This window comes from Dromiciops gliroides, chromosome 2 (assembly GCF_019393635.1).
Source record: "Dromiciops gliroides isolate mDroGli1 chromosome 2, mDroGli1.pri, whole genome shotgun sequence".
Lineage (NCBI taxonomy): Eukaryota > Metazoa > Chordata > Mammalia > Microbiotheria > Microbiotheriidae > Dromiciops > Dromiciops gliroides.
In genome coordinates, this window is record NC_057862.1 from 172,456,419 (window position 1) to 172,482,408 (window position 25,990).

The following is a 25,990-nucleotide window of genomic DNA, read 5'->3' on the forward strand; positions in this document are numbered from 1 at the left end:
TTCTTACCCTCAAAAAGCTTACATTGTAATGGAGAAGACAATATATACATGTATTAAATATATGCCTATTTATATACACCTATGACACAGAGTAGATGAAAGGTAACCTTAGTGAGAAAGGCATAAGCATCTGGGAAGAACCCTGAAAAGTTTCAGGCAGATGGTGGTACTTAAGCCACATCTTGACAGAAGAGAAGAATTTTAAGAGGTGGAGGGGAAGGAGAACAATGCAAGGACAGCCAATGTAAAGGCACAGAGACAGAAGATATTTATACTGAACAGGAAGTGAGTATGGTTGGATTGTAGAGTGAACAGAAGGGAGTAATATAGAAGAACACTAGAAAGATGTATATATTAGTATGTAGTGCTTCCCACCTACTAATCAATGGTCGGATGAGATCATTAAAAGAAAGCACTTTGCAAACTTTGAGGTACATAAATGTTAGCTAACATTATTTTAAAATGATTATTATCAAGGCCGTTGAAAGTGTCTGTGTCATATCTACCTTTGTATCAACAGGGCAAGGCACTGTAACAGCTTGATAAATACCTGTTAAATTAAATCAAACCTCTTCCAAGCATTTATGCTATTACTAATAACACTTTCTTATGCATTCATTACCTCCCTCTTAGGAGGTATGTAAGAAGGGACAATGATTATGATAAGGATTTTATTGCTCAAGAATTTTAGTGTCAGAGAAGAAGGCATATGGCAAAATTAATCACTGCAGGCCCATATCTTACCTCACCCACTGAAATGTCTTTATGGAGGGGTACAAGAAAACACCTGGGATACATAATCACATAATAGACGAGGTGGAGGAGGGAGAGAGAGAGAGAGAAAGGTGAATAATACAGAGTACTGGACTTGGAGTTAGAAAGACCCATTTAAATTCTAACCCTTACCCAGAGTCAAGCCTTTCTGTACCCTAGGTGCCTGATCTGTAAAATCCTTTCTAATTCTAGCTGGTCCTACAATAAGCTTTCATAGTAATGCAAAATAGGTTAGGGGCAGATGGGTGGAGCAGTAGATAGAGCATTAGCCCTGGAGTCAAGAAGATTTGTGTTAAACTCTCCTCTCAGATACTTACTACCTGTGTGAACCTGGGCAAGTCATTTAACTCCAATTGCCTTAAACACATCTAGGGCCATCTCCAGCTGATATATATCTTGCCACTGGACCCAGATGGCTCTGGAGGAAAGAGTGAGGTTGGTGACCTTGCACAGCCTTCCCCACTTAAATTCTATTTAGTGCAAGTCATGACATCACCCCAATGTCATGGTCCTCTTTGAGAATGAAGGACAAACAACAACAACAACAACAACAAAATAGGTTAAATGATAGTATCAAAGCATAAATTCATTAGAGTCAAGAAAATATTCGGAAGAAGTAGAACAGTTTCCCACCCCAGAATGGGTCATTCCTTTCCCACATTTTTACCTTATGTTGTTGTTTAGGAATTTATTAGTCATATCCAACTCTCTGTGACCCCATTTGTGGTTTTCTTGGCAAAGATACTAGAGTGGTTGGTCCTTTCCTTCTCCAGCTCATTTTCCAGATGAGGAAACTGAGGCCAGCAGGGTTAAGTGACTTGCCCAGGGTCACACAGCTAGTAAGTATCTGAGGCTGGATTTGGATTAAAGAGATATTCAGGGGCAGCTAGATGGTGCAGTGGATAGAGCACCAGCCTTGGATTCAGAAGGACCTGAGTTCAAATGTGACCTCAGACACTTGATACTTACTAGTTGTGTGACCCTGGGCAAGTCACTTAACCCCAATTGCCTCACCAAAAACAAACAAACAAACAAAAAGAAGATAATCAGACCCAGTGCCCTATTCCCAGTGTCTCTTAATTACCTCCTTATACCTTATGGGTACACATCAAACAAGCACACAGAGGCAGTGAAGTAGCCCACTGCCTAGAATTCTGTACTTAGAGACAGGCAGACCTGAACTTCTACCTCAGGTATGTGATCCTGAGAAAGCCACTTAACCTCATCTAGCTTCAGTTTCCTCATCTGTAAAATAGTAATGATAATTGCCCCCTAAATTGCAGGGCTGTTTTGAGGCTCAAAAAAAGACAACACATAAAGTACTTTATGAAACAATGTACTATATAAATGCTAGCTATTATGATCTGGTACGGGATGTCTACCTGGGAAAGTCATTCAAATTCTTTGGGCTTTGGTTCTTTATCTGTAAAATAACCAGTAAATAACATCTATGGTTCCTTCTAGTTCTGTATCTATGATATTATGATGGGAAGGAATGAGTTGGGCTAGACTGACTATACAGGGCTTTGGGGCAATACATGCTATGTTTGCTGCTAGTGACAGGGCTGGTGAGATTATTGTTTGGGAGGGGTGTTTGGCTTGGCAGAACCTTCTAGAATGAGGAAGAAGATCAGAGGAGTAAGCAGGGAGCTAGCAGCTCAGGGCTTGCTCCAAACCAAGAGGTTTTAAACTAAGGTTCAAGGTAAGGATCCCCTGGTTTCTGGATAGATTGTAGGGGGGTCCATGAACTTGGAAAAGAAAAAAATATATTTTTATTTTCTACTAACATTTGATTTCTACTGTAGTCCTGTATAGTTTATTTTATGCCTTTAAAAACGTCATATTGAGAAAGGGTCTATAGTCTTCACTTGAATGCCAAAGGGAAACAAAAATGGCAGAGAAATATGGCTCTAAAATCCAGGCTCTGAGGAGAGGTAGGTGGAGAAAGGGGACTTTCAGTTTTCTTCCTTCAGATTTTCCTCTAAGAAGCCATCCTTTAATAAACGATTGCTAAACTGAATTGATTCTGTAGCTCCCTAGAGAACTTAGTACAGCCCTTAGACACAGTGGGTGCTTAAGTGGAATTCTGCCTTTTCTTGCTCCAGTTGATCAGGATAAGAAAGGTTGTTCACTTAACAAAGATTGTACAAATGGTTAGAACTTCCTTTGAGTTGGGAACTTGAATACAGAATGGTAAAGAACCCCGACAATCACTATATAGCAGAGTTAACGGAGAAGTCTCCTTATCTCTTGTTGGTTGAATGAATTAATGAAGACCTGAGAGGTGGCATGGTTTGATAGACATTATATTGGAGTTGGAATAGAGAGGAATTGGGCTCACATCAGGCTTTGATGCTTATCAATTGTTTAACTAAAGGCAAGTCACATAATCTTTTTAAGCCTTAATTTCTTCATCTGTAAAATGAAGATAGTAATAATACCTGTACTACCTATCCTGAGGCAGCTAGGTGGTTCCGTGGCTGGGAGTCAGGAAAACCTGAGTGCAAATCTGGATTCTGACACTCACTAGCTGTGTGACCTTGGACAAGTCACTCTGTTTGTTTTAATCCACGGGAGAAGGAAATAGCAAACTACTTCAATATCTTTGCCAGGAGAATCCATATGGAGTCACAAAGAGTTGGACACAACAGAACAACAACCTTAACGGGATTATTGTGACTCTCAAGGAGACCATGTATATAAACTCTGTAAACCTTAAAGTGGTACATGATTGTTCATTATTCTTTTTAAAAATATTTATTGATAGTTTTTATTTTTTACATGGCCTATATTTCCACTTATACTCTTTCCCATCCAGAGATCCATTCCTTATAAAAACTTTAAAAAAGAAAAAGAAAAAGGAAGGGGAAAAAAATCAACAGAAACGATCAACATATAGAAAAAAAATCCCGACATTATGTGTAATGCCAATCTATGTAATAACACCTGGAGGTGGGCAGAAGGAGAGGAAAAGGGAGTTATCATATCTTTCTTTGGCCTTATGCTTTGTAAAGAATTAATTATTATTTGAGGTTTTTATGCCTCTTTGAGCACTGGCCTCGGGCCTGGCAAACTGCATAGTGCTCCACCCACAAAATTATAATGATCGGAAGCCTAGTGAGGGCAGTCATGTGACTGTCAGAGCGGCCATCCCATTGGCTGGGGCTGTGTGGGGTGTTTCTGGGTTTGGGGGAGGAGAATTGGGCATTCTAGGTGGAAGCTGGAAAGTGACAGGCATTCTGCTGTGTATTTTCAGCTGATTCCTGGGCAGTGGTATTTTTTCAGGTATTATAATTTCCCTTTCCCTTGATCCTACTGATCCTGTTTGTGTTTTTTTTTTTAGGTTCGTTCTTTTTAAAGAAATCTTGTTCTGTTTTGAGGGAGGCTGTGGGTCTCCTTCCTTGCCCCAATATTGCGGCGAGCTGCTTAGCTAGCACTCCCCAATTAAAAATTGGTCCCCACAGCTTGTTCATAATTTTGGAACTAATTTGATGGTCGTTTTTCTTTCCTTTTACTGGGGGTTTTAGCCTGAAGTCTATGAACTTGTTTTTAAAAATATTTTGATGACTGCATTTCAATATAATTAGTCTGTATTTTATTTTCTACATCTAAAAATACTCTTTAATAAAATAATAAAATAAAAATAAAAATACTCTTCTTAGAAGGGGTCCATAGGTTTCACCATATTGGCAAAAGAGTCTATGACACAAAAAGGTGAAGACCCTCTGACTTACCATGCTGCATTCCTTATGTATATCATTTTCTTGGATTTATTTATTTCATTTTTTTATCAGTTCATATCTTTCCATTCTCCACATTTCTTACAGAACAATTGCATTATGTTACACTAATGTACTACAATTTGTTTAGCAATTCCCCAACCGATTGACTTCTACTTTGTTTTTAATTCTTTGCTACCACACACACACACACACACACACACACACACACACACACACACACACACACACACAAATGCTGCTATAAAAATTTTGTTATATTTGGAGCCTTTATTTCTGGCCATGACCTCCTTGAAGGTGAATGCCCAACAGTGAAACTTCTGGGTCAAAGGGTGTAGAATCTCTGTTATTATTAATTCATCAATTATTCATTGAGTCAGCTCTATGGGGGGTATGAGACAAGAATAAGAAATGGTCCCTGCCCCCAGTAAGCTTATCTTTTAATTGGATGAGACAAAATATAGATATGAAACAATCAAATGGCAATATTAGTTGGCAAACTATTAAATGCAAATTAAATGGCATAGACACTAAATGCCACAGGATTTCAGAAGAGGGAAAATTTGTTTTGGTGGCAGTCTTCAGGGAAGGTTTCATTGAGGAGATGAGTCTTGGGCTGAACCCTGAGAGAAGAGTAAAATTTAGATAAGAAAAGGGAACACAGGGAAAGGCATATAACGAGCCCATGAAATGATAAAAGGAGAACCCAGTAATGCCAAGACTATTCTCTGCTGACCTTATGATAAAGGATACAGGCACTTCTACTAGTTGCATAAATGTTTTTTAAATTTTTTAAAAGGTTTTTTAAATCATAAAAGTATTTTATTATTTTCCAGTTACATGTAAAGATAGTTTTCAACATTTATTTTTATAAGATTTTGAGTTCCAAAATTTCTCCCTCTCTCCCTTCTCTCCCCCCTCCCCAAGACAGAAAGCAATCTGATATAGGTTACATATGTACAATCACATTAAACATATTTCTGCATTAGTCATGTTGTGAAAGAAGAATCAGAACAAAAAGGGAAAACCTCAAAAAAGAAAAAAACAACAACAAAAAATGTAGAAACAATATGGTTCAATCTGCATTCAGATTCCATGGTTCTTTATTTTTTTCTGGATGTGGAGAGCATTTCCCATCATAAGTTCTATGGAACTGTATTGCTGAGAAGAGCTGTCTATCACAGCTGATCTTCACACAATGTTGCTGTTATTGTGTACAATATTCTCCTGGTTCTTAGGCTGCATAAATGTGAATGATTTAAATGAGTACCAAAGAAGGTGGCACCTGGTGGAAGGATGTCTGCATTAAGCTTTTGGGACTCCCCTTTTAAAGTGTGGTGGAAGGTGTCTCTTCTTTGCTGTGGCTTCAGGTTTCTTATTATGTGCAGAGAGATTAGATTCCACTGCACTTTCAAAACATACCTACTTACTGCTTTAGGTTCCAGTTCCATTGGAACTTTTCCCTTTCAAGAGTGATTCAGCCATGATTCATGAGAATTTATTACTATCTTGCATTTTTCTTGTAAACTGATCTACCCTCAATTATACTTTGCCAGGTGTACAGGCATGTTTATCTGTTAAGAAAGCAGAGGCATCCATAAAATCCACTTCCCTGGCCAAGAAAAGTTGGGAGTAACAGGTAGTTAGATAGAATAAGTTTTTCTATTTTTTTAAACATTGTGCATTTGCAATGCATTTATTTCACATTTCCTTTTTTTTTTGGCATATATGTAGCTTCCCCCCAGTAGAATATAGATTCTGTGGGGGGCAGGGCCTGCTTAATTTTTATCTTTGTATAACCAGTACTTAGCAGGATCAGACACTGAGGTTTTTTGTTTGTTTGTTTGTTTTGTTTTGAGGGCAATGGGTGTTAAGTAACTTGCCCAGGGTCACACAGCTAGTGAGTGTTAAGTGTCTGAGGTCAGATTTGAACTCAGGTTCTCCTGAATCCAGGGCTGGTGCTTTATCCACTGAGTCACCTAGCTGCCCCCAAAGGCAGAGTTCTTAAATCCCTTCCACCCCTCTTTCTTTGTCTTACATTGATTAATTAACTTATTCAAAAATAGTGTGTTTATATGTAGAAATACAGAGGAAACACAAGAGCAATGGGGTCAAACTCTTTATATAAGGATCCCTATAAGCCTCATATTGACATAGAAAACCACATATTAACATTATGTATGTTTTATTGTATTTTTATTTATTTTGTTTACTATTTCCCAATAACACTTTAGTTTGGTTGGAGCCTTACCCCAAAGTGTTTCTGTCTACAGTGCCAGCTGGCTGCTGCATTTTTGACATTTCTGCATAAGGGTATAAGATATGGTCCTTTTCCTCTAAGAACATATAATCTAGTTGAGGATATGAGATATGCAGAAATAACTATAATATTTGTTAGTATGTGGTACACATCCTATGAGTTGTATAGAAAATTAAAAAGCATCAAAACTAGAATGGTCTTTAGCTGGGGGAGTGTGACCTTGAGTGGTTAGAAGTTTTCTGGAAGCTTTTGAACTAAGCATGCAGCAGAGATAAGAGTGGAGGTGGGATGGGGTGGGGGTGGGCCAGCAGTAACAGCACCAGAAATGGTAGCAATTGTGAGCAAATGAACAAATGGAATAAAAGTTGGTAGACATTGAGGAGAAGCATCCTCAATGCATGAGCTTGGAGGTGTAACAAGAGCCTCTGGGGTTTCCGCTAGAGCCCCCAAGGCAGCTTTAATGGGACTGCAATAATGGGATGGTGGATGCTAACTTTCCATTTGGGAGAATAGGTAGGAGACCGTGAAGTGGGATTTCCCTTTCTTTCCTCTGCTTGAGAAGGACAGAAGCTGATTCCAAATCTTATTTAGTTCTGTAAAAGTTACTTTTATAATTTCTTTTGGAGCAGTTTGGATTTCTCTTGCCACTAGATAAATGCAATCAATTTAATTATCATTGATCTCTGTGTTGTCTTATTTGTGAATATGGGGGCTACAGTAGAGAGAACAAAATTCAGGTGTATAGAGATAGAGGATCTGGGTTTGACCCCTGATCCCTAAGAGTGCCAACATTTCTCCTCATTGGGGGCTATGAGCTAAAAATAAGAGAATTTTATAGTATTGGTTATTTATCATTTTTATATACTTTGGAAGAGGTAGAACTAAACTGGATGTGGGGTTTTCCTTCCTTAGGCTAAAAATGAGTCACAGTGCCAATTTGTTGCCTGGGACAAGGCTGAGTGGTCCAGCTATGGCTTTACTTCTCCCCCATTCTCTCCTCCCCATACATATAGATGAGAGGTAAAAACTACCCCGTGGAAGGATAAAAGGTACGGCTGGTCCTCACCTGAAATGCCCACATTTGAAAAGTAGGGGCCACCAGAGAAGCAGACAAATACTTTACCCCCTTTATCTTAAGCAAAGCAAGGAAGAAAAAGCTACACCTACAAATTCATAACAACACTGAAGATATAGATCTAAGTCTAGAGCTGAAAGGGAGCTCCCAGGAAATATAGTCTAAATCTTTCACGTTTCTCATTGGGAAACTGAGGCCCAGAGATGCTAAGTGATTTACCTAAGTACACACAGATAGTGATTAGTGGAGCCAGCATCCAAACTCATGTTCTCTGACTATAAATTCGGCCCTCTTTCTATATTCTACCATGCTGCTTTTAGTAAATGTTCATTAAAGTTTTTATTCATTGGTTGTAACTGTGCACTTAATACCTAGGAGTGGAGTTTCTTCGGACAATAATTCTGAATGATATGCTTGGGCTTGGGAGAATTATACTGACTATAAAGGATGACACTGACTGATAGGGAGGTGAGTAAAACCACTGACATGTGGTGTTTTCCTAGGACATAAGGAGAGAAGGGATAAGACCTAGCCCACTCAACTTGTAACACCACTCAGTAAGCTTTCTTGGACACACTGATTGCTGAAAATTACTTTTCTATCTTAAGGAAAATTTAGGAAGTCATAGTTTATTTTAAATCTGGTTTTGCTCTATTTCATTAAACTATAATTTGACCTGGAATTTGGCAAAAGACCAAAGAAAAGGAACTAAAATATTTAGGAATTATGAACCATAATTATTTGCTACTGAATCATGAGCAAGGAAGAGATGAAGAAATTGGTTTAAAAACATAATCAAACAAAAATATGAAGAGAGTGGTGATTATTGTTGTTCATTCTTCATTTTTGAAGGAGACCAATATCTTGACTTGCACATGAATTAGATTTAAGAAATGCAGAGTTACACAAAGTTGTCAGCCTTACTTTCTCTTCCAGAGTCATCAGTCAAGATGACTGGCGATGGCCTAAGATACAGTGGATGACCCTGGAGTCTACCATACTTGACCAAGCTCTAAGTGCTCCACAGCACCTGCTTCAGCTGCCTTCATGACCTTTGGAACAAATTGTTCTCATCTATGCATTCCATTATTACAAAAAAATTCCCACATTGGCCATTTCCAAGAATGAAGAGATATGTCTTGATCTGTACTCTAAGTCCAACACCTCTCTATCAGGAGCAGAATAGTTCCATCACAGAATTTAGAACTGGAAGCAATCTCGTCTCATCTAACCCCCTTATTTAAAGATTAAATATTGAAACTTTGAGAGGTTAAATGGTCATGCAGATGGCAAATAGCAGACTTAGTATTTGAACTCAGGTCCACTAGACTCCAAATTCACTACTATTTCTGTGGCACTATCATTGGGATCAAGAAGCTCTCCACTTTTATTTAATCTATTTTTTCTTCTTTGGGAGCATCTATTGATTCTGTAGGCACTTGGGCAAGAGTCATAGACTGGGAGAATTGGGAAGGACCTTAGAGTTCATCTGATCCAATCCCCTCATTACAAAAATGACAAAATTGAGACCTCAAGATGTGAAATTACTTGCCTGGGGTCATGCGAATGGGCCACATGAGTGGAATGAAATGGAAGAGCAAAGAGGCCAGCCCAGGAATTTTGAATTCTCATCCAGCATTCCTTCCATGGTATGTCTATGAGAATTAGAACTCTTTGATCTAATAACTTAAGCCTGACTAAGAATTATTCTTTATGCTTCTCTAAGCAAAGTCTTTGAAGGATGTTCCATTCTGCCTAGTCAGTACAATATGGATGAATACATGTTCATTGAGATTGCTCCTGTAACATCTTGTAACTTGTTTTCAGCCTCAAGCAAATGTAATGGCCCCTAAGGTCCACATGGTTCCCTCTTAAGTGAAAAGTTATGGGCACAATCACAATTACACTGAATTCCCAGTTAGGAACATTTCTAACACTGAGCCAGAAATTTGGCTCTCTGCCTTGATTTATATTTATACTTATCTCTAGTTAAAGCATGGACCCTTTGTATATTGAGGCACAATTTATATGGCTGGAAATGTTTGGGTAGTAAAGCAGCAGTGTCTGTGAATAGACAACTCGGGGCATCAGCCTGATTCTTTTGCTCTGAGATGCCAGGAGAGTCAGTGGCTCTCCTTAATATCCTCCTTCTCTGCCATAGCTAAGTTTTATTTTCTTATTCTCCTTTCACTGATTATGGCCTGATAGCTCTTTCTGGCACAGTTTTCTATGATACCATTCCTTCTTTTAGTTCAGACCTTATGAATCTCTATTCTGGTTCTGAGATAGCTCTTCCTTTTTATACAAGTTCCTTGGGACATGATGAAGTTCCTTATACAGTAGGTTTGATTGATTTAAGGAGGTGTACAGGCCCTGTTCACATTCAGCTTTGATTGATTTAGACAAGAAGTGCTCATATTTAACAAAAATGATTTTTTAAAGTTAGGCAGGATAATCAATGAACCCTTATACCCTTATACTTCAAAGATTATGAAGGTAGGTTTTGAATGACTCAACCATAGCTGTTGCTAGACCTTATTTGGGGTGCATTTTACATCACAGATGCCCTCCTCTTTCTCTTTGCTTCTGTCTCTCAATAGTATACTTTTTTTTTTTTTCTGGACAATGGGGGTTAAGTGACACAGCTAGTAAGTGTCAAGTGTCTAAGGCCGGATTTGAACTCAGGTACTCCTAAATCCAGGGCCGGTTCTTTATCCACTGTGCTATCTAGCTGCCCCCAATAATATACTTTTATACTCAACAATTCAATTTTTTTTCTATAGATGCATTTCCAACTATATCCTGTCCTCTGTCATACCTAACAAGTCTTCACTTATAATAAAGACTAAAAAAGTAATAAACAAGGAAGTTGACCAAACCAATCAACATAATGACATAGTCTCCCAGTATAAGCAATATTTTATATCAATAGTCTTCTACTTCTATGATATGGGAGAAGGAAGTACATTATTTCCATTTTTTCTCTTTGCCTATACTTGGTTGTTATAATGATATAGCACTTGGTCATGCTTTATTTATTTTAAAAAATATTTTCATTGTAGTCATTGTGTATGCTATATTCTTGGTTCTTCTTATTTCATCCGGCATCCATTCATATAAATCTTCCCATTTTGTCTTTCTTTTTAATTTCATATAACCTATCATATGAAGACATATAATTGACCATTTGGTTCGTTTTTATAAACTGGTTTCCACATTCTTTCCTTTGTAATACACAGCCTCACTTCTAAAATGTTTGTCTGATGTCTATAAAAGTACAGGTTTATGATTTAGTAAAAAGGGCACAGGATATGAAATCAGAACTGGGTTCAAATTCTGATTTTCTTAGGACATGTTTCACCAATTAGCATTTAGGATTTCTAATTACATGACCTTGAATAGGTTAGTAAACCTCTCCAGCTCTTTTTCCTTATCTGTCAAATGAAAGAATTAAAATAGATAATCTCTAAAACCCTGTTAAATATCTCATGAATTTAGGGTATCTGGTTGATGTCAGGTACTAATAGTTTGTAAACTATTAGTTTTATTACAAAAGGAATGAGACTGGACTGGAAAACCAAATCTCCTCTCTCCCTTTGAACACTATTTGTAGTGCTACATTTTCTGAGTATTCCATAGGATAAACTGCTATAGTCTTGCAAGCTGTAGTATAGTTTAGAATATATGGGTTTGATATACATTTCATTTCAGTGCTAGGATGTCTGTCAGCACCAATTTTCTTTACACACACTGGGGCATACTTAGCATGAATTCTGATCTCAGAAAACTCCATTGAGTAGATTTTGAGATAGCCAAATGGCTGGATGAAATTCTGCCTGTAATTAGCCAGTCTGGCTATAGTTAAAATCTACAGAGTATATCTGTTACTTATTCAAAAAATCTGTTGCTGGATTAAACACACATGAATGGATATGTGCTTGTCTTTGAATCTCTAAATATGGATGTGTGTTTGTCTATATAAAAAGAAGTAGTGTGGCATGGTGGATTGAGTGCTAAGCACATAATTGGAAAGACTTGGGTTCAAATCCTGCCTTTTACATAGATATACATTAGTTTGTGAGCCTGAGCAAGACATTAATCTTACTCTAGTCTTATGACTCCCAGAAGGGTCCCAATTTATGCAGGTAGAGAAATATCCCACCAGAATTACCAACACTGACAAAATCCCAGATCTTTCATGTATTAGCATATACACACTGCACATTTCTTAGGTTGGCTGTCTAGGAACCATAGGACATTTTATCTCAGTGTTAGCCCAGAGAATTAAGACCTTCACTGAATACTATTCCAATCATGTAATCCTGTTAGTCCAAAGTGATTCTCAATAGCACTTGACAGGACCATGGCAGGATTGGTGTACTGTATTAAAACAAACTGAACAATTCTGTTTTTATGTACACATTGGTACTTGTCGACACACTATTAAATTGTTTTAATAGCCACTACTTATAAAGGTGTATATCTTGGTTGTTAAAAATCCTATACGTTGTAAAGTACACATTATATTCAAAATATTGCTCTCCTAGGAAAATTGTAATTACAAGATTTCTGTGACAGAGGACACAGGCAACCAAATGTTGCTTTGTTTGGTCTTCATATAACCCATCACAGGCTGAAGATGAGCTTGTCATTGAATCAGCAGTGATGAGACAAGCTCTCACCTGGGAATTTTAGGGGCTTGGAGTGTGGTGTCAGTTATTGCGCAATTAACTACAGTTCCACGTGATTATTTTTGGTTACAGCTGCAGTCTTGATGAAAACTAAAGACAAACCTTTTTTTTTTTTTTTTAATTCCCCCAAATCGCTCTCTTTTAAGCAGTTTATTTATCACGGTCTTCTTGTGTGGAAGATGGGAAACAGTGATAAATTTTTCAGCTGGTGACATGTTTTGCCAAAGGGGGCATGTTTGCCTGGTGAATGGCTACGTAAATCCAGTCTGACGCACACAGGCAGTCATTTCCTTCAGCTCCTTTTCTAAAATTTGACCTCCTGGCTGCCTTTGAAATCATATCCAGACAAATGTTTGTAATGGTCCAAGGTATGAATACGGATCAGTGTACACACGGCCCTTGAGGTTTAGAGCCAGAGCTGAGATAGGTTTCTCAGATATTTCAAACTACCTTACCCCCATGGAACATTTCAGACCTAGCCGAGGAAGTCTGATTTTCTTCTTTGCCAGTGTGAAAATCCCAGAAACAGCATTTTAAGGAAGAATTTTTCATTCTGCGTAGAACTTCCATTTCTGATTTGTTCCACATTTTAATATGGTTCTTCATGGCTTAATTAAAAATGGAATTATCTTTCAACTGTGCGTCAATCAGTTTTTACTTTTAGGTGGGTGTCGTGGCCTCAGACCAACCTACTTCATACTGCCTGGCATATATCCAGCATAAATTCTGTTATCCTGGAGCCAACTCTCCATTAAATTAACTTGTGTGGAGAGGGGACACTGTGGGCAGTCAAAGAGGGGGTGTGTGTACAGGATTTTTTGTTTTTCACAGATGTATAGAAACACAAAGGGAACATGGCATGGTGACCTATGAAGTCTGGAAGACTTGGGTTCAAATCCAACCTCTGACAAATACTGACTGGGGGATTCTGGGCAAGTCACTTAACTTCTTTTTTTTTTTTTCTGGTTAGGCAGTTGGGGTTAAGTGACTTGCCCAGGGTCACACAGCTAGTAATTGTTAAGCGTCTGAGGCTGGATTTGAACTCAGGTCCTCCTGAATCCAGGGCCAGTGCTCTATCCACTGTGCCACCTAGCTGCCCCAGTCACTTAACTTCTTAATGCCCCATATATCTCTTTGAAACTATAAGTTGTAGAGTAGGTTTGTGTCTGCATTGGTAGAGGGAATTTCCTATTCCAATGAATTTATAGGTCTGGTCTTGTAAATGCATATGTGTATACATATGCATACAATATATGTACTTATGTGTGTAACCAGACATATGGGCTACATACCAGGTCTGAGGTCATGATACCCATCTATCTAGAAATGAAAGCTGATGGATGTGTAATTAGAAGGGAATTCCATTAATTAATTAAGCCATGAAGAAGGACTTTTAAACATGGAAAAAAAATCAAGAATTAGTGCACTTTGAGGAATGAAAAGCTGTGTATGTGTGTATATACACAAACATCTATATATACACACAAATATATGTATTAAATAGAGATATATGTACATGGATTTGAACCCGGAAAGATGAGTCTTCCTGAGCCCAGGACTGGCACTCTATTCACTGTGCCACCTAAGATGCCCTATCTAGATCATTTATATCTACATTGATATCAATATCTCTGTCCACACCTATATTGATACTGATGTTAACATCATTTTCTATGTCTAGATCTACATTGACATCCATATCTATATCATTTATATTTATATTAGCTACATTATTTCTAGATTTATTAACTACCTACTATGTGCTGGATACTATGCTAAGTACTTTATAAATTTTATCTCATTTGATCCTCTCAACAATTCTGTGAGGTAGATGCTATTCTTATTTCAAAGCTGATGGAGATGAAGTGACTTGCTCAGGGTCATACAGCTAAGTATTTGAGGTTGGATTTGAACTCAGGTTTTCCTGAATCCAGGTACTCTGTGTACTTTGGTGCCACCTAGCTGTTTTTTTCCTGATTCTGTTTACTTCACTTCTTTAGGTCATATAACTCTTCCTAAACTTCTCTGACTTTGTCCCTTACAGGATAATAATATTCCCAACCTTTTTGTTTAAAATCTCACAACTAATAGTAATTGTAATTGTAATAGTAATTGAAAAAACTAGGAATTGAAGACAGGTTCCTTGACCCATAATCTAGTACTTGTGAAATATGCTTGGAGCCAGAAGCTTTTCTGTGACTCACATTTCTTTTCTGTTAGTCAATAAGCATTTATTAAGTGCTTACTATGTGCCAGGCCCTGTGCTAAGAACTCAGGACACAAAATTAAATAAGTGAATGAATGAATGAATGGCTGCATAAATGAATGAATGAATAAACGAATAAATAAATGAAGGCCCAAACAGTCTCTGTATTCATGGAATTCCCATTATAATAGGGGAGACATATAAAGAACTACATACAAGATATTGTCCATGATCCATCCTGTCATTACTTTATACATAAAGATAGAAAGTTTCTAAGATTTTTTCAGTTTGGGGGAACTCCCTCCATCAAAGCAGATCCCAACCACTTATGACTTAATATATCCATCCTGGAGAGTTATCTGAGGCATATAGAAGTGAATCAGCTGGGGTCTTACCAGTATTGACTGTCAGGAGTGGGGTTTCAACCTAGGTCACTCAGCTGGCTAGGCTTTATGGAACTCTTCCCGTGTGGAGGACATTGTGCTAAGCACTGGGGACACAAAGGCTAAAACACAGTCTCTGCCCTTATAAAGGGCTTACATCCTACTGGGTCTGACAACACATAAATAGCTGGAAGGTGATCTTAGAGGGAATGGGGGAAAGAGGCTGGGGATCAGGAAATGCCTCCAGCAGAAGGTTTGAATTGGAGCTTGAGTCTTAGAAGAATCCAGAGAATCTGGGAGGCAGAAATAAGGAGGGAGAGAGTTCCCAACATGGAATAGACAGTGACAGTGCAGAAGTGGGACACAGTGTATCCTGTATGAGGAGTAGTAAGAAGGCTGATGTCATCAGATGGTAGAGCTTACATCGGGAGGAAGGTATAAAGAAGACCTGAAAGGCAGCCAGGAACTTTGAAAGCCAAAGAGATGATTTTACATTTGATTCCACAGGTAACAGGGGGCCATTGGAACTTATTGAGTAAGGGGGGAGAGACATAGTCATGAAGGGTTGGACATGACTGAAAAATGACTGAAAGGGGTCAGGCCTGTATTTTAGGTAGCTCACTTTGGTGGCTGAGTAGAGAATGGACTTGAATAGGGAAAGACACAGGAGGCAGGAAGTCAGCAGATCCTATCAATTGTCCCAGTGATAGGTGTCGAGCGCTTGAACCAGAGTTGGTGACTGTGTACCTTCCTAATTCCAAGGACCACACTCTGCTGCCTCTATCCATTACTTTATATTGATCTAGAAATTAAAGTCCAGCCCCCATGAGAAGGGAGCAGAGAAGAAAGAGGCGGCTACAGGGGCCTCTCTGGGCCAGCAGTTACCATAGAGAAAAGTGGAAGTCCTCCTAGACCCCATTGCTTCAGCTTTGCTTCAAAAAGTTAGTCTAATGAGGACCCAGATTTATTGCTGGTGCCAACCTCTTTGTGAAATTTGAGCTCTATGGATATGAAGAATAAGTTATAAAACACTCTGAGGTCTCTGAATCTAAAGCATTGTGTAAGTGTATGCTATCACCTCCTACTTTCTGGGTTTTAAAGTGATCTTTCCATTAATTTAGAGAGAGAGAGAGAGAGAGAGAGAGAGAGAGAGGCATTTCCAGAGTCATTTCCAGCTTTTCTCCCTGATCAGCTTGTGGCCATATTTAATGTTAATATCTTGTTCTTTCGGTGCAGATAATTAGGATGTTTTTGTGAGTAGTTAAGTCTGACTTGTGAAGTGTGTTATTTAACAACATACATACTCTATCAGCACTTCTTCTATTGACTACAATAAGTGGGAGTCAGATGATCCAAAGTGCCAACCTTCAGCTCATAATAGAAATAGGAGGGGAAAAGAATAATGCGTCCCATCTGCTGATACAAAAGTATGTTGAAAGGACTCACCTTATGGGCTTCCTTTGTTTGGCATTTAAGTCTCCTCACAGTTTGTCACTAATCTGCCTTTTCAACCTTATTACATATGATCACCCTGCATGTATTCACGTCCAGCCAAACTGGTATAATGTGGCCTCATGCATTCCGCCTTCATCTCTGTTGCTTTGAAGACAACTGCTGATTCCTCACCCCCAACTTTTTAGTTCCCTCCTTCCAAATTATTGTCTCTTTTTTGTATGTATGTATGTGTATGTATATGTATGTATACACACACACATATACACACAGAGTGGATTGAATAGGGTATGAGCAGAGTTGCCCTTCCTGTTTCTGATTATCACTGATTTGGCATTGAAAGACCTTTGAGGTTATGAAACTGTCCCCTCATTGGATACCAAACAGGAAGGGCTTACATTTTTAAAAGAGATACATTTGGTGTATACCTCTTACAATCTCTGTGAGGAAAGGGACTCTTTCTATCACCGGCACCCAACACAGCTTCTAGCACAAAATAGACCCTTAATAAATTCAGGTTGCTTAATGCTCAAGAAGGGGAGGGGGAATCCATCAGACCTCCCTCCCCCATCTCAACTAATGAAACAATTATCATGGCAGCATTTTTAGCTTTTGTCATATTAGGTGCATGGTGGCGTGTAGTATGAGCTTTTTCCCTCCAGCCTTTGCTGATGGCCCTGTACTCCCATCCACAGGAGGGCTATGAGTACAGAGACCACCAGTGTACTCCACCTGCCTGATTCCACTAGGGAGGACAGCATAGGATGATATTGCTTTGAGATCTTCATAGGAAGCCAGATGATTTCACAAGGTCATGGTAGGAATGAGCTGCTTTCTGATGACCATTGCCAATCCCCAGAGAATTTTCAGACATCTACAGAATGACTGTAATTTGCATCTTAAAAGCCCAGCAGACTTTCCTTTATAGGTTTCCCTTTCTGGGAAGTCTTCTTAAGAGTTAGACCCATATGTAGGTCTTTCCCTGCAGATGGTGTGATGACTTTTGCCTGGGAATCTCATCTCAGTTCTTGGCCTGTTTTTCACTACACAATAACTCTTCCCCTGTGACCAATACTTCCCTGGTTAGATGTGTGGGGGGAAAATAACAAATGTTTCTCGTTTGGGGAGGACATCTGGTCACCGGTCAGTCACCCCTTTAAGGAAATCTGCCTCTGGCCTTTGACTGAGCTGGAAAGCAGTCTGGTGGGTTTAAAAGCTGCATCTGTATAACTTGGAAAATGAGCTCCAAACATACAGAGACCTTCTCATCCATCACTGCTTGGAGGGCCTAGCTAGTTCCTGATGGCATCAGGGAGGGGAGGGAACACTGAGGGAGGAAGTGGCAAGTAAGCACAGCACTGGACAGAGGATGGTGCCAGGGGGCAGGGGCCCATTCCAGAGACAACGTTAGACTTCGTCAGGCTCAGCAGCCTAATCACTCACAGCTGAGAGCAAGCAAACCATCCAGCAAACCTGATCCATCTGCCGATTGAACATTTGAGCTGCTGCAGCAGGTTTTAAAGACATTTGGGGGAAAACGTTAGTTTGGTGGGGGGGAGGAGGGAGGTTTGAGGGAAATGAGAGAGGAAGAGAGGGAGGATAAAGAGAAAAAAAACTTCCTCTTAGGTGTCATGCGCTTGCCTAAATTAACAACTAATGAAAGCAGATTGTATTTAACGGATTTTAATATAAATTAAGTTTAATGATGACACATTCAAAATAGTACACTGAAATCAGCTTGTATTAACAAGCTAACAGATGTTGGCATTTTTATTATTAATTATACATTTCATTATCATCTGATTATTGTCAAACATCATTTGACAAGGAAAATTATATAAAAGATTCATACACATTAGTTATGTTGTTAAGGGGATGTGTAAGCCTGTTTATGAATGTAGTGTCTTGAGTAAATCTAATAGGATTTTTTTTCTTTTTGCAAAACTCAAGTTTCCTGAAGACCACAGAAGCCAAAGGAATGCATTGCAATGATTTTTTGCTCAGCAGCCCTTCTCATTTACAAATCCTAATGTACTTTGTGGATACCACCGTCTAGTTACAGAATGCCATTACCTGCAGTGTGCATGGTGGGAAAAAGTAGCTCGACATCCTCCCATTGGAGAGGAACCATGGTGTAATAATAGATAGAATGTGAGCGCTGGAGATAAGTAGAGGCCTGGCTTCTTATTCCACCTCTAGCATGTGTGAATATTGACAAATCAGTTTTTTCTGTAAAATGGGCATAATGGTACCCATGATATCAACCAACTTCATGGGGTTGTTTCTGGGCCCACTGAGGAACATTGACTTCATTCCCACTTAGTGAAGCATCTGGGTGGCATTATGGAGAGAGTTCTAGACTTGGAGTTGGAAAGACCTAGCACTAGTTAAGTAAACCTGAGAAGGACATGAACCTCTGTTGTCCTCCTGTTCCTCATCTGTAAAAAGAGGGAAGTGGTGATGATCCTATGAAGACTCAATTTTTAAAAAAATGGAAATCAGTCACTCCAAATAACCCCAACCAAAAAGAGTCCACTCTTTCCCCTATAGCAGGACTCCTTTTCTCCTTTTGGAAGGAAATTACCAGCACATGGCATATGTACTCAATACTAGTGATGGAGATGTTTTACCTGTAATAATGAATAAAATAACCTCATGTATCTAGTGACTGTTTGCAAAACACATTATGCTAATTTCTGGCATTGTCCATGGGCACAAGACTCCACTTACAGGAAGGACACCATGGAAGAGGAAGGGCCTAAGGGTCATCTATTGTCTCCTTCCCCAGGGCCCTCTGCTCCTGGGGAATGGACCTGGGACTTTGTAGGTTCTGTAGGAGCTGTGATAACCTGTGAACCTAATTCACTTCTCCTCCCCAGAGACTAAAGTGGTATAGAGGGAATTATGCCCCCCTCCCACTTCAGGTGTTGGGGGAAATATTTTTACCATTGTTCTTGTTATACTTTTGAAGTAGACATTTCTTTGTTTAAAAAAAAAAAAAGTCCGGGGTGGCTAGGTGGCGCAGTGGATAGAGCACCGGCCCTGGAGTCAGGAGTACCTGAGTTCAAATCTGGCCTCAGACACTTAACACTTACTAGCTGTGTGACCCTGGGCAAGTCACTTAATCCCAATTGCCTCACTAAAAAAAAAAAAAAAGTCCGCCACACCCATTGCTTCATTTGATACAACTTAGTCGAGGGAAAATACAGGTAATGAAAATCCACCTTAGTTTATAGATGAGAAAATTTAGGATCAGAATTTAAATGACTTGTTCAGGGTTGGTTAACCAGTAAGTATTTGAAATGGGATTTGAATCCAGGTGTTCCTGGCCTCCAAATCCAATGTCCACTATGCCACATTGCCTCAAGAGTGAATTGGATGGCAGATATAATAGTCTCTCTTAGGTAGCTGCAGGAGATATTTGTCACTGGTTTGGAATGTTTGTGGATTAAAGAAGGCATACTATTCTGTTGGTAGTGTTGCTATATGGGAAACCAAGTGAAAATGGGCTGCCTAGAGTGCTTTGTCGACATCATGTGTTCAGTCCCTAAGGGGATAAGAGCAAATGTTACAGACACAGAGGAGACAAGGCTGGGACCGTGTGTTGGTGGAGGGGACAGCTGCTTGATCAGTGTGATTTGAGATGCCAAAAGGCCGTGCCTCTCCCAAAATATCCACCCGCCAGCCTTCCATACCATTCTACTCTTCTCCTACCTATTCTCAAATTCATAGGATCATAGGTTTTGAGCTAAAAGGGAGTCTAGTTCATCCTTCTTGGTTTATAAATAAGGAAATGGTAGCCCAGAGTAGTGAGACTTGCTAGAAGTCTCAGAGGTAGGAAAAAGCAGAGGTGGAGTATGAACGCAGCTGCTAGGTAGCACAAAGGGCCTGGAGTCAGGAAGACATCTTTCTGACCTCAAATCTGGCCTCAGACATTTACTAGCTGTGTGACCTTGGGCAAGTCACTTAACCCTCTTTACCTCAGTTTCCTCATCTGTAAAATGTTCTGGAGAAGGAAACTGCAAATGTGGTCATGAAGAGTTGGACACATCTGAAAAGTGACTGAACAACAACATTAGAACTGGAAGAGACTTAGGGTCTATCCAATCCAATTCCCTCATTTTACAGTTGAAGAAACTGAAGTATAGTTTGGTTATGTGCTTGTCTAAAGTCACATAGTCAATGTAGATCCAGGATTCTACTCTAGATTCTACTGCAGCTGCCCAAGTTCCCATTATGAAAATACTATCAGTTAGTCAACAAGCATTGGTTAAGCACTCACTATATGACAGGAACATAGATACAAACAAAAACATGCAAACAGTGATGTGCATACAATATTTGGACAATGTAAGATATGGAGGTCATTTCAGGGGGAAGACACTAGCATTAAGGGTGGTGGTGGGGAAAGACTTTCAGTAGGAGGGGGAATTTTTAGCTGATACTTGAAGATACAACATAGGTGTCAGTTGTTTGCTCACTGGTCATTCACAATCTTAATCCTGTACAATCACAATGAGATAGGTTTTCCAAGGCTGTACCTTGCTTTGGCAATGCTGTCAGCATCAAAAAGACAGATTTCATTCTGCCCACCAGGCTACCTGCATAACCCGTATCATGGGCAGTAACAGTAGGGTTGGATTGGGCACGTCTGGGTTTGAATCCTGCCTCAGTCATTGTTTTATTGCTGTCTTTGTTTCTCCAGTGCCTTGAGTATAGTAGCTGCTTACAAAATGCTCCTTAAATAAATGGGTCTAAGGGGCAGCTAGGTGGTGCAGTGGATAGAGCACTGGCCCTGGATTCAGGAGTACCTGAGTTCGAATCCAGCCTCAGACACTTAACACTTACTAGCTGTGTGACCCTGGGCAAGTCACTTAACCCCAATTGCCTCACCCCCCCCCCCAAATGAATGGGTCTATAAGGGGATTAGAGATCATGTAGTCCAACTCCCCATTTTACAGATAAACAAACTGAGGTCCAGAGATGTGAAATGATTTACATAGGAGTAGATCATGTAAGAACTTGAAAGGGCCTAAAAGATTATCTATTTTGCAACTCCCTATTTGATGATAAGGAAATTTCTCTAAGGTGAGTAATGGCCACCAGAATGGGAAGCCAATCTCCTGATTCCCAGTTCAATGGTCTTTCCGATGTACAGCGCTGCCTCCCTAGTCAAATGTTCTGATACAACTTTTAAACAGTAAATAATTGCTCCATCGAGAAAAGCCTATGAAAATAATTTTAAAGGTCAGTATTTCAAAAGTGCTTTAAAGTTTGGAAAGCATTTTACATATATCATCTCATTGGATAATCTCAATGTTGCTTTGAGAAGTTTCACTTAACTTGAAGACTTTGAGAAACATTTTGGGGAGGCCAAAACCTTCCCCCTCCAAACAGAAGTATTGGTTGTATGGTAGTACTCACTTTGCTCTATGAAATATATACTTTGCATTCAGGTGCACCCTGATTTCATATATATATATATATATATATATATATATATATATATATATATATATATATATATGTGTGTGTGTGTGTGTGTGTGTGTGTGTATAAATATATATTATTTATATAGAAATACATATCATTTTATGTATACATATAAATATGTGCATACACATATATGTACATGCATGCACATGTACATATAAACACACACATATATATAAACCATCCCAAAATAACTCACATAAAGAGCCAGATGAAAGCAACTCCCCAGGGTAACCATAGGATAAAATGTATCCTGCTGTCAGCACCATTTGGCCCTGCTGCTCATGTCTCATGAACAGAGAGGATGTAGGAATTCCCGAAAGATCCTTTCCTGGCCAACGTTATGTTGTGAAGCATGCTACTAGACATGCCATTAAATGGCATCAGGATTCCCCAAAGGGGAAGCTAAGGGCATGTAACATCTGCCCTCAATCATGAGATCTGGTAGTGCAAATACGCTCCACATGTTGTATTCCATGCCACAATACTGTTTGTCTGTTAGATGAACACCGTATGATGGGAGCAGAAAATGGCAGGGAGCAAAGAGCTCAAGAAAAGGGTGTGTGCATCCTGAGCTATAGCTAGGAACTTTTGCATCTGACGTATCAGGAGATAAGCAGAGGGAGGAATGAGGATGGTAGAGAAAGAGATCCCCCAGAGTTTGACTGCTGGGTTAAGGAAACCTGGCCTAGGATACCATGATATTCCTATACTTCTGAAGGACTGACCACTAATATTGAACAGAGGGAGGGGATAAGGGTATGGAGTTTCAACTGCCAAAGGAAGAAAGAGAGTCATGGGGACTGTACTTTTAGTGGCCTCTAACTTTTGGCACCCTGAAGGGCCCATTGCCCTTTCCTAGTTATATCTTTACCCTTGTATAAAGAATTCCTGGTTCTATGTTCACATGACGAGGACCAGGATTGGATTATTCTCCCTTCTAAAGAGATTTCCATAAAATCCCCCCCCCCACCCCCCCCCCACCCCCGGCTTTTTTCCCTGTTATTTGCCTTTGTGATTCTAGGGGAAATCCTCCTTGCTAAAGCCTTCTACCAAATCCAATATTAAATCCATCTCATTATTGATGCAGGAAGAATGAAAGAATTTCACTCTGGATTTGGATTAAGATATCCCTGAAGTCCCTGTTTTCCAAGGGAAGGCCCAAGTGAGATTCTCAAGTGAAAAAAAAAAATCACAAAACGCTATTTCAGCAAATGAATCGAGGAGTCTCCCACAAACCTCTAAAACAATTGGGTGGTTTTATCTAGGCTCGGGCAGAAGAGTCATGGTACTTCATATCAAAAACAGGGTCACTCATCAGTATAATCAGGGGTTTGTTTCCCTCACTTTATTCCATGTCAGCACAAACTTTGCTCATTCAATACATTTCGACTCTGCCGATGACATTCCTTTAAAAAAAAAAACTAGATTGGTCTCAAGGCAGCTTTTAGTTTAATGGGATCAAAAAGGAATCATGTATAAGACAAAGGTGAATTTATTTTCTATGTGCTCCTATGCTCCCCCCTTCCCTCCCCCCTGGGGGGGAGGCCCAACTCACTGGAGGAGGGATGACTTAGTAATTGCTAAGCAAGTCAAGTGCCTTCACCTCTGAATGCAAGATAGGCACCCAGCTACAAATCGCCTTCTTTGTGCCAAATAGGGAAAGCTTGGACACGGTAATAATTCTGCCTTTATGTAGCTAACATCCCCCTCCCACAAGTTGCTTTTTCAGAATTAAACCTTTTCAGTGAGAAACTCTTTCACTCTCTTGTTTCATATTATGTTGCCCCTGTTTCTGTTCTTTCCAGCCTGCTGTTCTCAGTCAAATGATTTTAAGTGTCAGGAAATTAAATTCTGTACATCCCTCAAACAAAACAAAACAAAAAAGTATGTGAGCTTTGGAAAGTCTCCATCAAGAAAGATTTTTTTTTTCTGATGGTAGATAATGAGAAACTGATTTCTGATGTGTTTAACCCCTGAGGGGGCTTGAATGTTTAAATGACAGTTAATGTGCCAAATAGACATGTGAAAGCCTGGGGGATGGGGAAGATTAAAATTCAGGAAAACAAGGTAGGTATGTTTCTGTCAGGGAACTTTTTTTTTTAAACCCTTCTAAAACTGGAATAATTGTAAACTTTTAGATTGATTTTAAAAAATGGTGAATAAGGGGACAGTTAGGTGGCACAGTGGACAAAGCACCGGCCCTGGATTCAGGAGGACCTGAGTTCAAATCCAGCCTCAGGCACTTGACACTTACCAGTTGTGTGACCCTGGGTAAGTCACTTAACCGTCATTGCCCTAAAAAAATAAAAAAATGGTGAATAAAGTGCTTTGAAAAAGACATATTGTGGGGCAGCTAGGTGGTGCAGTGGATAGAGCACTGGCCTTGGATTCAGGAGGACCTGAGTTCAAATCCGGCCTCAGACACTTTACAAACTTACTAGCTGTGACACCCTGGGCAAGTCACTTAACCCCAATTGCCTCACCAAAAAAAAAAAAAAAAGAAAGAAAAAGACATATTGTGTATTTATTTCTGGCATCTACCAACACGACAAAGAGGCATGTTTATTCTGGAAAATGAAGGCTTAGAGAAGTCTTCTCCACATATTTTCTGTAAGAGTAGGAATTAAGCTATTTGATTTTGTATTTTCAGTGTCCAGCAGAGTTCCTAGAATATATCAGGCATTTAATAAATATTTTTTGATTGAGCAATTCAGATATTTGAAGTGTGGGATAGTGAATGGAGAGTCAGCCTTGGAGCCAGGAAGAATTAGGTTCAAATCGTGCCTGAGACATATATTGGTTGTGTGACCTTGGGCTAATTATTAATCTCTTGGTGCTTCAGCTCTCTTACGACTTTGATGGATAGACTTGATGTCAGGGGTGGGTTTAATTGATCAGATCGATCATGAGGCGTCCCAAAGAATTACAAGACTCAGTGACTCAGTTTCCCAAGTTTTATTGCAATACTATGCTGATCACAGAGAGAATCACCCAAAAGAAATAGGCATCTCGAATTGGGAGAGGAAAATGATTATATTTATAGTGAGATAAAGTAGGTTATCTCCTCATTATCTTAGTCTCCTTGTGGGAGTTTCATGGGTGATCTTATCCTCATTTGGAGTTCCTGGGGGGCTTAAGCCAACCCCCAAGGCAGGTACCTTTTTTCTTGAAGGTGTAATTTTGGGGTTTACATGTCATAAGGTGAACTTAAGGACAAATTTGGCACTTCCAGGTCTCTATCCTAAAGTAATAAAAAAAAAAAAGGAAAGGACCTATATGTACAAAAATATAGCACCTCTTTTTATGGTGGCAAAGAATTGAAAATTGAGGGGATGCCCATCAATTGGGGAATGGCTAAACAAGTTGTGGTTTATGATTGTGATGGAATACTAGTGTGCTATAAGAAATATTGAGCAGGATGCTCTCAGAAAAAACGTAGAAAGACTTACTTGAGCTAAGTGAAGTGAGCAGAACCAGGAGAACATTGTAAACAGTAACAGCAACATTGTGCAATGATCAGTGGTGATGGACTTAACTATTTTCAGAAATACAATGATTCAAGATAACTCTTAAGGCCTAATGATGAAAATGCTATCCATGCCCAGAGAAAGAACTGATGGAGTCTGAATACAGATCAAAGCATACTTTTAAAATCTTTATTTTTCTTGTTTTTCTCATCTGTGTTTTCTTTTAGAACATGACTCATATGGAAATATGTTTTACATGACTATACATATATAATTGCTTGCCCTTCCAAAGTGGGGGCGGGGGGGAAGGGAGAGAATTTGGAGCTGTTAAGGGCTAAAATTCTAGCTAGTCTGTCTAAAATATCTAACGAGTAGTTGCCAATAAATTATAAGCTTTAGCAAGAGTTAGACTTTTAAGCATTATTAAGGAGAATAAGAATTTGGTG

The 25,990-nt window shown here is 39.3% G+C and overlaps 1 protein-coding gene across 1 annotated transcript in view; it reads right to left on the reverse strand.

Moving 5' to 3' along the window:
* The window catches only part of SEMA6D (semaphorin 6D), an 809,515-nt gene that overhangs the window by 160,447 nt on the left and 623,078 nt on the right, over positions 1-25,990 (reverse strand). The window lies entirely within an intron of this gene.